At 39.7% G+C, this 16,427-nt stretch overlaps 1 long non-coding RNA gene across 1 annotated transcript; it reads right to left on the minus strand.

The window, feature by feature from the left end:
• Nucleotides 1-240: 240 nt before the first annotated feature.
• On the minus strand, nucleotides 241-12,649 carry LOC309842971. The gene is made up of 4 exons (XR_014299881.1): nucleotides 12,525-12,649; nucleotides 12,177-12,405; nucleotides 9,354-9,516; nucleotides 241-347 (listed from the first exon to the last, which is right to left on the minus strand). It is a non-coding gene; the product is annotated as an uncharacterized lncRNA (long non-coding RNA).
• Nucleotides 12,650-16,427: the final 3,778 nt, after the last annotated feature.

Raw genomic sequence — 16,427 nt, forward strand, 5'->3', positions numbered from 1 at the left:
GTGCAAAGATTTTTACCTTGCACACTTGTCATATAGTGGGCAGATGCTTCCTGTCCATTGAACAGAGTTGAGAGAACTGACCTAAGCATAGTCTTGTTAGGTTGGACCCAAAGGTAAAGAGCAGTCCAAAAAATAGGATTGATACAGCTTTGATGATTGGTGCTTGATACAAACCTCAATTTTAAGAATCACAGCATTTTTTTAAAAAAGATTTTATTTATTTTAGAGAGAGTGAGAGAGTGCATGATTGGGGGGAGGGTCGGAGGGAGAGGGAGAGAATCCAGCAGACTCCACACTGAGCTTGGAGTCCAATGTGGTCTTCTATCCCAGGACTCCGAGATCAGGACCTGAGGCGAAATCAAAGTCAGTCCCTTGACCCACTGAGTCACCTAGGGACCCCAAGAATCATAGCATTTCTTAATTATGTGTACCTTAGCTTAATATTAGCATTAGTTGCAAATTCTGTACTTACTCTCCAGACATGACTCTGTCTCCCAAGAATGGGGAAAAATGTACCTGGATTTTTTTGAGTAAGAAATAGATACAAATATTACCATGTAACATTTATGGAGCACTAACCATATGAAAAGCCCTGAAATGAAAGTTCAGGTACATCCTCTCAATCTTCATGTCAGTACTGTGAAGTGGATAGTATCACTATTCTTCACAAGGAGATTAATTCACAGTTAAATAATTTGACCAAAGCCCCATTGCTAGTAGGTAGAGAAGCTAGGATTTGAAACTAGGCAATGTGGTTCTAGTATATATGCTGAACTGCTAGATACTAAGATGCTAAATGGAAATAATAATGGTATACCTCTCATAGTGTCATTATGATCATTTCATGAGTTAATATGGGTCAAGTGCTTATCACAATATCTGGTGCCTAGTAAGTACTCCATAAATGATAAAAACTATTATTGGAACATTAAGTTACTTGCCCAGAGTTGCTTACACCAGAGCACCATGCCTTCAACCCTTATAAAACTGTATAGATAATCTTGGCTTCACTATAATCATGTCATCTTTTGTTGTTGTTTTACTGAATTTTGCTTTAGAAAGCTCAACTTACTGCAATGTTTTCAGAGGCCTGCAGAAGTAAATGAATTTCATGTGAAACATGTAGAAATCTCATGTACATTAAAGAACATGAGTTCTTCAATCACCATGACTTGAGCATTAAAAGCACAGATGCTATTCCCATGGCTACTGTAGCATTATTTTTATAGGCTAAAGGTGCAAGCCAGAGTGTCCATGGATGAATGAATGGTTTAACAAAATGTTATATATAGGCACAATGGCATATCGTTCAGTCTTTAAAAAGAAGGAAATCTTTTATTTATTTATTTTTTATAAACATATATTTTTATCCCCAGGGGTACAGGTCTGTGAATCACCAGGTTTACACACTTCACAGCACTCACCATAGCAATACCCTCCGCAATGTCCATAGCCCCACCCCCCTTTTCCAAACCCCCCTCCCCCCAGCAACCCTCAGTTTGTTTTGTGAGATTAAGAGTCACTTATGGTTTGTCTCCCTCCCAATCCCATCTTGTTTCATTGATTCTTCTCTTACCCCCTTAATCCCCATGTTGCATCTCCACTTCCTCATATCAGGGATATCATATGATAGTTGTCTTTCTCTGCTTGACTTATTTCGCTAAGCATGGTACCCTCTAGTTCCATCCACGTCATCGTAAATGGCAAGATTTCATTTCTTTTGATGGCTGCATAGTATTCCATTGTGTATATATACTACCTCTTCTTTATCCATTCATCTGTTGATGGACATCTAGGTTCTTTCCATAGTTTGGCTATTGTAGACATTGCTGCTATAAACATTCGGGTGCACGTGCCCCTTTGGATCACTACATTTGTATCTTTAGGGTAAATACCCAGTAGTGCATTTGCTGGGTCATAGGGTAGTTCTATTTTCAACATTTTGAGGAACCTCCATGTTGTTTTCCAGAGTGGTTGCACCAGCTTGTATTCCCACCAACAGTGTAGGAGGGTTCCCAAAAAGAAGGAAATCTTATCACATGATAGAATGTGGGTGAACCTTGAGGATATTATGCTAAATGAAATAAGCCAGTCATAAAATGACAAATACTGTATGATGCAATTTATATGAGGTACCTGGAGCAGTCGGATTTAGAGAGACAAAAAGTAGAATGGTGGTTGCCAGGGGCTGGAGGGAAAGGGAAATGAGGAGTTACTCTTTCTTAGGTAGAGTTTCAGTTTTGTAAGATGGAAAAAGTTCTGGAGATGGTGATGATTGCATAGCAGTGGGCATATACTTGATGCCATTGAACTGTGCACTTGAAAGTGGTTAAAATGGAGTCGGCTGGGTGGCTCAATGGGTTAACGGCTCTGCCTTCAGCTCAGGTCATGATCCCAGGGTCCTGGGATCGAACCCCTCATTGTATCATCGGGTTCCCTGCTCAGTGGGAAGCCTGCTTCTCCCTCTAGCTCTGCCTGCCCCCCAACCCAACTCCTGCTCACGTGTGCTCTCTCTCACTCTAAAATGAATATATAAAATCTTTAAAAAGATGGTTAAAATGGGGGCCCTTGGGTGGTTCAGTTGGTTGAGTGACTGCCTTCCACTCAGGTCATGATCCTGGAGGCCGGGGATCAAGTCCCGCAACAGGCTCCCTGCTCAGCAGGGAATCTGCTTCTCTCTCTGCCATCCTGCTCTCATGCTTGCTCTCATTCTCTCTCTCTCTCAAATAATAATAATTTAAAAAGATGGTTAAAGTGGTAAATTTTTATGATCTGGGTATTTTACCACAGTTTCCAAAAAGCACATATATAAATTGAAGTTATATATATAAGATTTTCAATATTTCAAGTCTATATATTCAATATATATAGTTTATATTTCAGTGCAAGGGCCTTCATAGTCATCATAATAAAAATGAGATCTTTTTGAAAAACAGGTAGAAGTCATTTTCTTTCTTACACATTGTGAATGCTACTTAGTAAAAAAAGAAAAAAATCTGTTTATTTTAAACACTGAAACATTAATTGGAACTTTCAATATTCCACAGCTGAACACTGGGTTTCAATAATCCTCTTTGCTGTTTTTCTGATGTTCTTATTTCTAAAACCCAATTCTCCTGGGGAATGCATTACTCTCTCTTATAGCAGGTGAACAATTTCTATAATTTAAATATTCAAAAATTTGAGGCCGCTCTGCAGTGGGAGGACACAGTAGGCAGAGATGTTATTATCTTGAGGATACCATATTACAAATAAATTGGATTCTTCATTCCCTTCTGGGAAAAGAGATGGGATCCGATATGTTTTTGAACACCCATTAGCTTCCATGGTTTTTGCAGCCATACAGGACACTTTGTATACATTATCTTATGGGACGGAGATGAAACAATATATTGAATGTTGAGACATTGCAAGTGTTTTCCTCCCCTGGTTCCGAAAGAGGGAGACTTGCTGATGCTTTAGTCAAGGAGCTACCCTTATTGTACAGGATTCAGGTGTTCCTAAATGAAAATGAAGATGGAGAGACTCAGTTCATCTACATATCTGGCACCTTGATACTTAGTGCCAAAAAGTTCTTTGTTTTGGGGGCTGGCCTATGCATTGTAGGATGTTTAGCAGCCCCTGCTTGAGAGTCACAGATATACATGTTCATGGTGGAGGTTGGGAGGGGAGAAAGAAGCAGGGCTAGGGAGGTGACAGAGCTGGATGTTATAGACAGTGTTGGATGGTAGAGAGAGAATTTTTTGGAGCTACTGCTACAGACAGAATAAGAGAGAAGCCCCAAAAGGATTTTGAGAAATTATTATTTTTTTTATAAGTTTACTTTAGAGAGCAAAGGGGAGGGACAGGGAAGAGGGAGAGAGAGAATCCCAAGTAGGCTCCACACTCAGCAGTACGGAGCCCTACTTGGGGCTCAATCTCAACCCTGAGATCATGACCTGAGCAAAATCAAGGTCGGATGCTTCACTGACTGAGCCACCCAGGTGCCCCGAGGAATTATTAAGAATGAATGTTCCCCTTTATAATTTTCTTGGAAGTTTGAATCGAGATTCTCTGACTCATGATTTTCTCTCTCTGGTTGTTATTTCTTTGAATGTGATTTTTGTGTTGAAACTGAATCACATAGCATGGGTTTGTGTAGATTTCCTGTGGATTATACTTATAACAGTCCTTTGAATTTGCATTTTCTCCATTTTTATAAAAGATGGCCTGACCTTTCCATAAGGTCAGATTGCATGGTGTGCCATTCTGCCTTCTTTTTTCCCTTTGCCTTCCATAAAGGGAATATGCTTAGTTTCCTTGAGATTTTAAAAAGAATAGTAGGAGGGGCACCTGGGTGGCTCAGTGGGTTAAGCCGCTGCCTTTGGCTCGGGTCATGATCTTGGGGTCCTGGGATCGAGTTCTGCGTCGGGCTCTCTGCTCAGCGGGGAGCCTGCTTCCCTCTCTCCCTCTCTCTGCCTGCCTCTCTGTCTACTGTGATCTCTCTCTGTCAAATAAATAAACAAAATCTTAAAAAAAAAAAAAAGAATAGTAGGAAAAGATACCTCCTGTTCTCTTTTTAAATGATGTCAGATCTGATATTCAGAGGTAATTTACTATCTGACCATCCTATGATTTAAAAAGTTCTGTCTGCCGCTTTATTACTATTGCTCTAAAAATTACCATAAGTTCAGTGGCCGAAAACAATACTTTTTGGAGACCCATCATCAGTGGGCTTAACAACCAGGTGTTGACTGGGCTGCATTCCTTCCAGGACTCTGGGGACGGAGAATCTGTTTCCTTGCCTTTCCAGTTTGTAGAAGTCACATACATCCTTGACCCTGTAACACCTCAACCTGTTTCTTTCATTTTTCTTTTTGTCCTGCCTGCTTCCCTCTTAGTAAAGACACTTCTAATTACTTTGGGGCCACCTGAATAATCCAGGACAATCTCTCCCTCTTAAGATACTTAATCACATCTGCAAAGTCCCCATTGCCACATAGGGTAACATTTTCCCAGGTTCCAGGGACTGGCATGAGGACATCTTTGAGGGAGTGGGTGTGCGTCATTATTCTGCCTCCCACAGCTAGAGTATAAACACGGGCAGGATGTGTGGTCTCATTCTGCTAGCATGCTTGAATTGCTCCATCTTGATTCTATTTATTTATTTAAAAGAGAGAGAAATCACAAGTAGGCAGAGAGGCAGGCAGAGAGAGAGAGAGAGAGAGAGGGGAGGAAGCAGGTTCCCTGCGGAGCAGAGAGCCCAATGCGGGGCTGGATCCCAGGACTCTGGGATCATGACCTGAGCTGAAGGCAGAGGCTTTAACCCACTGAGCCACCCAGGTGCCCCGATTTTATTTTTTTTTTAAGCACTTGAAATTCTTAGGCTTAGCCAACATTTAATTTTCACATTAGAAAAGTGATAAGAATTACTCAAATTATAGTAATATTGATGGAGAAACCAATAGAGCTTTTATTACAAACCCAAGTTCCTCTTTAACCTCATTTCTAGTAGCTAATTACCAGGTCTATTCAGAAGGACAAAGCACCTTCAGTGTTCTTCCTGAAACATACAACACATCTAACAGTTAAACGTGTGCAATAAATCCTCTTTCAACATTCAAAAGTATCATGTAATCAGCACAGTGCCCAGCACAGAGTAGTGTTTCAGGAACATTGGTTTAATGATTGAAAGGCTACATGATCATATCAGGTTTTATTAATGTTAAAATACGTTGGGGCTGAAAGCTGTTACTTATTTGTTATTTATTTGGGGATAATGTGATTTGACCTGTGTCACCTAACTTCTGGTGAAACTCAGGAGTTGGGTATAGTAATGCTGATGGCATTTCATTTCACCTTTTCCTTGTTAATAGATTTAAACCAGTTTCTCAGAAGCTTTTTTACTCACTTTCGTAGGTGCTTAATAAAGTGAAATTCTATGTGATTTAAAACTTGCTCCTTCTGGAAGGTTCAGCCAAGGACTAGAGGGAGAGTATATAGTGTATGATTTAAGAGCATGGACTTGGCATTAGTTGGACAGCATGTTCAAATTCCATGTCCGCCACTTGTTGAGAAGCTGTGTGTCTTCCCTGTGCCTCGGTTTCCTCACCTGAGAAGAGTGATAATTGTGTCTCTCAAATCATAGGGTTATGGTGAGGGTTTCAGGGGGAACAATGCAAAATGCAAAGTCAGAGCCTGGCACATAGTGATCACTTAGTAAATGCGAGCTAATATTTGTCCAATTGAATTATTATCTATTTAGGGATAGGACTGTAAAGTAGGCTTTCTGGCACTTTCCTGTGTCCATGACCATTTTGATGGGATTTTTGGGGAAGGAGCCATCTAGACAAGAGAATATGTCCCCTCAACTTTTTTGGGAAGAGGTGAGTGTAAATAGATGGGAAAATGAATACACACAGAATACTAACAAATAACAAAAAAGGAAGAGGTTCTGCCTGGTGCTCACATTTCACCCAAAGCTGACAGAATGAAAACAACAATTTGCTAACATTTTCTGAAGGCCTACTATGTACTTTGCTTGTCAGTGACACAGGGAGATACAAGATACCCATGATGATTAGACTGTATTTTTACAATTTACCAGTGACCTCCTATATGCTTTATAGTCATTATCTCTAATCATCATGACCAGCCTATGATATCTGTGTTCTACCCCTCAAATTCCCGCCCCTCATTCCACAGGAGGGGAAATGGATGTAGACCTTGGAGTTCACAGCTAAATAAAGCGTGAACTTAAGCCGGCTCTGACTTTTTTTTTTTTTTTTTAAGATTTTATTTATTTATTTGACAGACAGAGATCATAGGCAGGGAGAGAAGCAGGCAGAGAGAGAGGGGGAAGCAGGCTCCCCACTGAGCAGAGAGCCTGACATGGGGCTTGATCCCAGGACCCTGGGACCATGACCTGAGCTGAAGGCAGAGGCTTTAACCCACTGAGCCACCCAGGTGCCCCCCTGCTCTGACTTCTATGACCCACTTTCTGTCCATTCAAGCATGTGTGCTTTGTACCCTTTATCCTGGAGAGAATATGTATACATATAAACAGAAGTCACAATAGTAAGCAATACAAGGTAAGCACAAACTATGGGGCACAGACAATAAGTTGGCTCTTGGAGTTCATAGGAACTGGAACAATCATGGAGAATGGGTCTGACCTGGGTCTTAAACCTAAGTAGTCAGGGCGTCTGGATGGCTCAGTAGGTTAAGCGTCTGCCTTCAGCTAGGGTCATGATCTGGGGATCCTGGGATCCAGCCCTGCATTGGGGTCCATGCTCAGTGGGGAACCTGCTTCTCCCTCTCCCTCTGCTGCTGCCCCTGCTTGTGCTCTCTCTCTCTCTCTTACTCAAATGAACAAATAAATAAAATCTTAAAAAAAAAACAAACAAACCAAAAAACACAAACAAGTAGCCATCAGAGACTAGGGAAACCAGTAGGGTTTTCCAAGTTAGCAAGATGGCCTAAGTCAACAAGAGATGAGTGGAGTCTTAAAGCAAGGAGGACAAAATGTTTAATTTCTGTTTCCTGTTTGATCAATTGGTAGTGGTTCTAGGTTATGCATTTATGTAAGAATTGCCTAAATGACTGACTGAGCTGTTCAAGTAAAATAGAAAGCAACTGACAGAATATGGTTGGAAAGGTATTGGAACTGGCTTTAGGGTTTTTTAACCTCTTTCAAAAGGAATCCTTTAAAGATGTGGAGTGAGTGATGAAAATTAAAACAGGGATGTAAAGTGACAGTTCAGTACCTTCTCCAAAAATTAAAACTGAATTACCACGTGATCTAGCAATTCCGCTCTTAAGTATGTACCCCAAGGAATTGAAAACTGGTCTCCCCATAACAGTTTGTACGTGAACATCCATATCAACATTCCTCTCAATAACCAAAATGTGGAAACAGCCCAAATGTCCCTCCACAGGTAACTGGATGAACAAACTGTGGGATAGCAATATAGGGGAACAGTATTCAGCCACCAGAAGGGGTGAAGGGCTGATACGTGTTATAACACCAATGAACCTCAAACACACTATGCTAAATGAAGGAAGCCAGACACAAAAGGCCACATAGTCTAGGATTTGATTGTATGAAATGTCTATAATAGACAAATTAATAGAGGCAGGAAGATGACTAATGGTTGTCAGGGATGGGAGGAAGGAGGGAGGAGAGAGTGCATGTTTAATTTCCATCAGAGGTGATAAGAATGTTCTGGAACTAGATAGAGGTGGTGTTTGTAAAACACTGAATGTGCCAAATGATACTGAATTGTAGACTTTAAAATGGTTAAAATGATGAATTTTATGGTATAGATATTTTACCCCAATTAAGACAAACAAACAAGCATGGGATGATCTGAAATTTAGGATATGTGGATGTAAGGGGGAGCTGGGGATACTTGTATATACATCAGCTAAAACTCGAGGGTCTTAATATAAGAAAATTAGATCTTAAAGCATTCAAGAATGATACACTTTGGGTTTTTTCTATTATAGTCAAATAAAACTAAATTTAATCTTTTATTTAAAAGCTACCTGATTTTTAAAAAATTTTTTATTAACATATAATGTATTATTAGGCCCAGGGGTACAGGTCTGTGAATCGTTAGTAAAAGCCACCTGATTTTTTTAAAAAGCTATCTGATTTTTAAAATATCTGATTTTACTAAAGCTTTTCTACCCATCTATCTAACCTATTTATCCAACACTTTGTTTACCTAAGTAGACGACCTTCTCTCTGCACATACCTTGAAAAAATTCTGTGATAATAGCCACCTGACATCTATAATAGGAAGTCCTGGATGGGAGAATTTGGCATGATTAAAACAAGCTTCCCTCTTATTTTTCTGCATTGTTTGGATCCTTTATATTGAACGCATATAATTTTTAAGAACAGCGTTGTGTGATTTTTTTTTTCTTAAATTAATTAGCCTACAACAAACACAGAAGGTAGAGGCAAATAAGCCAAGCTGTAATGGCAATTAATTCTGAGGAAAATATGGCTGTTATTTCTCTTTCTGTCCTAGTATTGGGATACTTTTTCAATCCCCAAAGTAGTATTTTAAAAGTTTATAAAACTTAGAAACATTAAGAAAATTTCCCAGTGTGAAAGCCAATAGAGGTAGAGTCAACAGAGGTTTGGTTGGGGGTGGGGGTTTCAAGTTCAGATTTGCTTAACTCCAAAACTCACTTCTCAGCCTTGAGTTAACCTTGCCATAAGTGATACAGTTTGTTTTTCAAAAATTCAACCCCAGTGCACCATTCCACCCCCACCCCCCGCCCCCCGATTCTAACTACTTATCGAGTCCTACATCTGGCATTCGAAATGCCAAGACTGCAGAGGAGGGTATTGTCTGTGGTACCTCTCAAGAACACGAAGAACTTGCTTTGTTTCCAGGAAATTATCCACCTACTACCAAAATGCCCACGGATGGAGCATCTGCTGTGTACAGGGCACAAATGAGAGGCGTTTCGCAGAGAATCCGAGTCTGAAGTTATCCAGGAATTAGGATGCCCAATAGCCCGCTGCAGAGAGAGTTTTGTGGTAATGAGACATTCGTTTGCTTATTTATCTATCTACTCACTGCTTATTGAGTTCCTGGGAGCTATAAAGGTTGATTCCTGATTGTCACTAATGTGCTCCTTAAGACATTTTTGGTTGTAAGAACAGAAACCAACTAAAACTAAGAAGAAAAGGGAAACTTTATGACTGAAATACCAGGTAGTTTTTCAGGTTTCCAAGAGGGACAACCTTAGGCACCGAACGGCAGCGGGGATGGGCTTTGGAGATTTGGAGCAAATGCTCTGAAGACAGATTGTCAAACAGATTGTTGGAGTCTTTGCTCTGATGTGAGCCCTCTGTTCTTGAACAATTTACTTAACCCCTCATTGTGCTCATCTATAAAATAACTATCAGAACAAGAACCACCATCACCACCTATCATAGGTGGTTCTGACATAAAGCAGTAACGGGGGTGAAGGGCAGATCACAGTGCCTGTGACTTAGTAAGCACTCTGTCACTGTTGGTTTTTGAATTCTCTGTCACTGCAGGCTCAGTTTCTTAACTTTCCAGTCTCCATGGTTAAGAATGGCCACTCAATCCCAGCTTCAGGGAACAAATTAACTTGCCACTCTCTTGGTTCCAAATTGACATTTTTAGAGAAGAAAATGCTTGGCTTCATAGAATAGACATCCATCCTTGGTCAATGAACTGAATCCAGTGGGCAGGGACCTATTAAGTAATCAAGGCTGCCAGGAGCCTAGTTTGTAGCCACGTGGATAGTGGGGGGAAGGGGAAAGGTGGTGGATACTGGCCAAACTGAGAAGCATACAACACACCAAGGAAACTTCTAAATGTGCTACTTCTTAGTAGTGTTTAATAGGAAAACGGAAAAATGGAAACAAAACAAAACAAAAAAACCGAGAGAAACAAAACCAGAATGCCAAACAACAAAAAAGAAATACACCCCCCCAGTCTTTGTTTTATCTGAGATGTCCAAAGAATATTTCTGTATCATCTTTCTACTAAAACACAAAACAAAGCAAAGAAAAATAGTGTTCTTAGATTAAACATTTCGTGATGGAGACTTTGCAAATTACCATGGAGACGATGGAGGAAATTATGCACTGGCTCTTTTTTTCTTCACAGTCTATGCATAGGGATGGACGGAGGTATTAGCCTCAGCTCTGTTTCCCACGGTGAACTGAAGTGTTTTAACAAAATCTGCCACTCTATCAGCAATAATAGACTTCTCTACATGTTCATGTTAAAATTTTTTCATTGTAATGGATTCAACTTTACTAAACACCAGCCTATATTTTCTTGTCAAGTAAGATGCCCTACTCTGTCTAAGCTGTGACTCTCTGATAATCTGGATAATTTTTAAATGATGTATTTAAACATCATTTTTAAATGATGTTTATCTTCTAATTTCATTCCAGCCTCCATTCATAACTGACTAGGTTACAAGTATCTTTTATTTATAAACATTTGGTTATAAGTGGCAGATAATCCATTTAGAGTAGTTTAAATAATAAGGGAAGTTACCAGCTTATTTAACTGCAATGTGCAGTGGGATGTTAGGTTTCAGGTATAGATTGGTCCAGAGGCTCAACCATTTCACTAGGAGCCTTTTCTTTTTGTTTCTCCATAATGTCTTCCCTAACATCAGTTTCATTGAAAGATTGGTGTCTTTTATGAACACCAAACGTTGGCATCAGGAAGAGGGGTGACAAGAGAAAGAATTTTGGGAGGAGCTCCCACAGAAAAGAGAGGATTCTTCTTTCTCAGAATTCCTCCAAAAAGCCATCCACTCTGGCTAGAAGGAAACACTGGTTGACAAAAACCAGTCAGAGCCTACCCTTGGACTCTAGGGAGAATTTAATCACAGACAAACCTTATGCCTGAGAAGTCTGAGGTCCTATTAAAAAGGAACAAGGCTTAGAGGGTACACAGGGGTGACAACCAACAAAGGTTCTCTCCAAAACGTAACTCTTTATTTCGTGGCCCACTCTTTTGTTCCTCCCTAGGTTGGAACGCAATATAACCTTTTTGCCAGTTTTTGGTGAGTGTAGCTAAATGTCCGACTTTAGTGCGAGAATAACATCCACCTATTTATTATGGGCTGCCTCAGAAATAAATGAAGAGGGTGGGTTCTAGATTTTCCCTTGAAGTCCATCAGAAAGATGAGATTAGTTCTGATTTATTAAGGAAGTACCCATATGTTTAATAAAGTACTATGTAGATCTATTTTCATATTATGAAGGGGATCATGCTAAGACATCTTGATTTGGGTTTTAAAATAGTTCCAGGCTGGCTACCAAGCCCTGTTCCTGTTAAGGAGCTATTACTAATAATTTAGACATTGGTGAGTGTTAGCTTCATCTCATTGTCTATCAACAGCCAAACTGATGCTTGAATTACTTGAGGTTATATAGCAGTAGGGATGTCCTCAAAAAAGAGTGTTAAAGGGTGGGGAAATCATATAATAGAGGAAAAAATCAATTCGGATGAAATTTGGAGACTCTTTAAATCATGTGCTTTACAGACTTCTTTGGCTCCCTTTGATCAAATAAAACAAATTTGAACATCCAGAAGAGTGAGGTTGATAACCAGAGGAAAACGTTGTTAGGTCAGATAATTATTCTCTTTATAATGCTTTTCCCTGGTGGCTTGAATACTTACCAATATCTAATACTTTTCCTCTTCCCAGTTTGTCTTGTAAAGGCTTTTGAGATCTTCTTGGCTTAAGTCTCATGGCGTCCAGGGGAAGTCTAAGATCATTCCTGGTATGCTTCACTATTGATATAATGAAGGAAAGCTACTGGCTGTCATCTCTTGAGCAAATTAACAAGAAGCATCATATCACTTTGTTCTGTCTAAAATGTCTCCCCAAGCTTAGTATTTCTTTTTTCTGACAGAAAGAAAAAAAAAAAAGGAAAAAGAAAAGGTTAGAAAAAAAGTTAAGCAAATAGATAGAAGAAGTCATTCTTTATAGTATGCTTCTTGCAAATCTTTTGTTCTCAGAGTTACCTTTGGTTGCTCTCCTTAAAACTCTATAATTTCTTGTTCAATCACTAGAATACATAGAGTTTGTTGAAAATTGTTCTTTTTAAATTTTTTTCTGTGTTTTTAAATGTGATAATTAAGTGTACCTGTGTAATAAAGAGATGAAAGTTTTTAAATTGTTATAGTTTTATGGATGAAAAGACACAGCCTTTAAATTATCACATCCTCCTTTATATTAAATTTTTTATCTTTTTTTTTTTAAAAAGATTTTATTTATTTTTCTATTTGAGAGAGAGAGAGAGAGATCATGACCTGATCAGAAATCAAGAGTCAGACACAATCAGCTGAGCACCCAGGTGCCCCCTCCTTTATATTAAATTTTATTCTGGAGGTGTTTTATGATCACACAGTAGAATTTGTGTTGCAAACCCAGGTGAGGGCTGGCTTGTAGTTACAAATTCTCAGGGGAATTTTTTTTTCCCCCCTGCCTTCATCCAGATCTGTTTTATTCTGGTTGCTCTCAGTATACAAGGTTTATTTCTCCTTGCTCCTTGCACTGAGGGTACAACCTGTTTGGGTTTCTAGTTTATGTGAGAACACCAAATTAGCTTCCCTCTACACCCCCAACCCTACGCCTCAGACACCCCTCTGAGCAGTGGTCAATGTCAAAGTTCAAGGTCTTGAGTCTCAATAGAATGTCTCCCAGGAACCATGCTTTTCTCTTCCTGGCATCTGGAGAATCCTTCTTTCCAGCTTAGCCCAGCAAAGCACTTAAACAGACATTTTTATGTTTTTAATCCAGCTTTTTACTTGTTTCATTCAGCGGTGTTGTTTATATAAGTGTCTGCCCTGCTGACATGAAAGCAAGTCCAACCGTCCTCACACCCCTCTGCTTCTCATTTTCCCCATCTGTGAAATTATGTGCCTAAGCTGAGGGCTGATCTGTCAAGTCATCTGGATTTCAGTTTTGGTTCTATCATTACTGGCACTTTTTTTTTTTAAGATTTTATTTATTTATTTGACAGACAGAGATCACAAGTAGGCAGAGAGGCAGGCAGAGAGAGAAGGGGAAGCAGGCTCCTTGCTGAGTAGAGAGCCCGATGCAGGGCTCGATCCCAGGACCCTGGGATCACGACCTGAGCCAAAGGCAGAGGCTTTAACCCACTGAGCCACCCAGGTGCCCCCATTACTGACATTTTAAGCCATGGGAAAATGCAACAACTTTCTGACTTCTATGTCCTCATCTCTAAAGGGAGAAAAAGAATAGTCTAATCTTTTAAAGCTGTTGCCAGAAATAGAGTACAAAATTTAAGAGGATGCCAAAAAACTCAGCAATCGAGATAAATAATATTTTAATACCATATTTTTAAAAAGTCAAAATTAATGCAAAAAAATTCACGCTGAACAAAATATCAACATTCTCAATGAAGACAGGATCCGTAATGGTGCGGTGCCAAGTCATACTAGAGTCTGAGGTAAAAAGAAAAAAGGGTGATTGAGAACATGTTTTTAAGGTACTTAGCACAAAGCCTTTCACATAGTAAGCACACAAGAAATGTACATCGGTACTATTAAATTATCTCCAGGGTTTATTCTAGTTATACAATTGCTTAGCTACCAATCATCCCCACAATTTGGAGCCTCTTAAAAAATGGCAACTACTGACTTAATTTTATGCAAAAATTCTGTAGGCTTGGTGCAATGCCTACCATCCTTCTGTAAAAATGTAGAAATAGTACTAGAGGAAAAAATAAAATGAACTACATTCTAAACTTCTTCTATGTGCACTTAGGATGCAGTTAAACACATTGAGCAGCAAAAATAATTTCAGAACAAAGTTAAGTCTATATGCAGCCGGGATTACAGTCAAACTAAGCACAAATAACCGGTAATTGTTCACAAGTCATGGAAGTGCCCAACCACCTGCTCACAAAGTTCAGATTGAAGAACAAAAATTATGTTCTGTTGCACTGAGCTAGACACTGGACATAGAAAAGTGAGAGAAGTGTGGATCCTGTGCCTGGTGTTCTCTAACAGGGTCATAAACAGGCCTGCAAACACAGACAGTCCTTATCACATGCCAAGGCCACCTCTCAGGAAAAATGCAATTAATAACACAAAGACCTGAAATGGGAAATTTTTATCCATTAACACTGACCTAAAAACACGTTTTAAGCACACTTAAAAAGATAAAATAAAAAAATAAAAGACTTAATGTAAGTACTGAAGGAATCATACGAGGCCATGTGCAGGTATTTGTGCCTTAAAACGCTGCCCCTTGGCTTGGTGGAGGAATTACATGGACACAGTGAGATGCTGCGCAAAATCCCATGGCCAGAGAACGCGTAGTTGTCCCCGAGAGCAGTGATAATGGGGAAGAGAGAGAGGAATAAGGGTCGTCCGGAGCCACCTCTTTCAACACTCCATCTGTGTCAATGCCACATCGGTACTGGGGTCGTGAGGTTCAGATGGGGGTGAGAAGGAGCAGTTGTAGGAAGGGCCAAGAACAGGTGTTGCGTCTTTTATATCCTTCTTAAAGACAATAAAGAAGGAATAAAGGCTACCGCTGGTTATGCCCAATCTTAAAGAGCTGTAGGTTACAACTTGTAACAGTTAGAACTTGTTAGATGCTTGTAATGAGATGGAGGTAGGGAGAGGAAATGGAATAGGGCTTCCCTAATAAATTTGGTCAGCTGAGGCTCACCGCTCAGCTTTTCCCACTAAGCACAGGTGCCGTATGAGGAGATATATCTTCCTAGTGAATGAAACTCTCCTTTTAATTACACTGCCACACCGGTTAATATAACCAGAGATACACAGAAAAGTGTCTCCTGTGTCTGGTATTCACCTCCACCCCTGGTTTCAAGGACTGGATTAAATACCCTAATTTTTGTGCTTCCAACTCTCACATGAGTGACCTCTTGTGTTTTGATGTTCACGATTGATTTTAAATCGTGCCAGCGGAGATAATATGAACTAAATACGTGGTTGATTAGTTTTAAGCTACACCCCAGGGGCAGACTGTCTGACTGGGGATATGGTCCAGAAAGGGCTAGTTTACATTTACTCATAAGACCACACTCCAGATGAATTTAACCACAAGTGCTTCAACTATATTTCTCCTTCACCAATACCAAAGGTCTTGTTAATAGCATATGGAATGTTAGCAGGGGTTTTCATTGGCAAAATGACTGGTATTCGAGAGATGCAGATGGACTAAAAAATTTTAGAGACACTTACTATCCAATCTTACATAAATGGGACATAAAGCTCCAGTGAGCCCTTTACCATCTAACTTTTGGAATGGTGGCTTGATTCTAACATGGTCCTACTGCCTTCCAATATCTTAGATGATTTTGGTTGCCTTATGCTGGCCAGGAGGCTAACTGAATCCTGCCTCAATAATGTTGTGTCTGTTTCAAGAGAATTTGTCCTGCAAAGAATAGTTGGAACCCATAAAGCAGAGAGGTGGTAAGTCATTGAGCTTGGAAGTTATTTGAGTGTTCTTGTGCCTGTTTGCTGATAAATCGCTAATAAATGTTTCTGTGACAGAATTTGGTGCTAGATTCACTTTTATTACAGCAAGGTTGGGGGAGGTAGTTTCTGCTGACCTATCTCTAACCATGTCTTGAACTACTGTTTGCTAAACAACATTGTGCCCTCTGCGAACTTAAGTCTACAAGAAAGCCTAGTAGTTCGTAATTAACCAGACTGGCCCCAGTCAGTTCACACTGTCCTAGTCCATCCTTCCAAGCAAGAGATAGATACATTCCAGTGGAGAGTTTTTTCAGATGTCAATGGCTATCATAAACTACATCCTTTGTTCCCTTTCTTCCTGGGTTTTCTCAGTAGAAGAATCATTTAATTTGTAGAAAAACAAATACAAGATTGCATTAGGGGTTTGAGAATGTAAGCATTCAGTTTTTA

The sequence above is a fragment of the Mustela nivalis genome (genome assembly GCF_964662115.1).
Source record: "Mustela nivalis genome assembly, chromosome: 1".
NCBI classification, from domain to species: Eukaryota; Metazoa; Chordata; class Mammalia; order Carnivora; family Mustelidae; genus Mustela; species Mustela nivalis.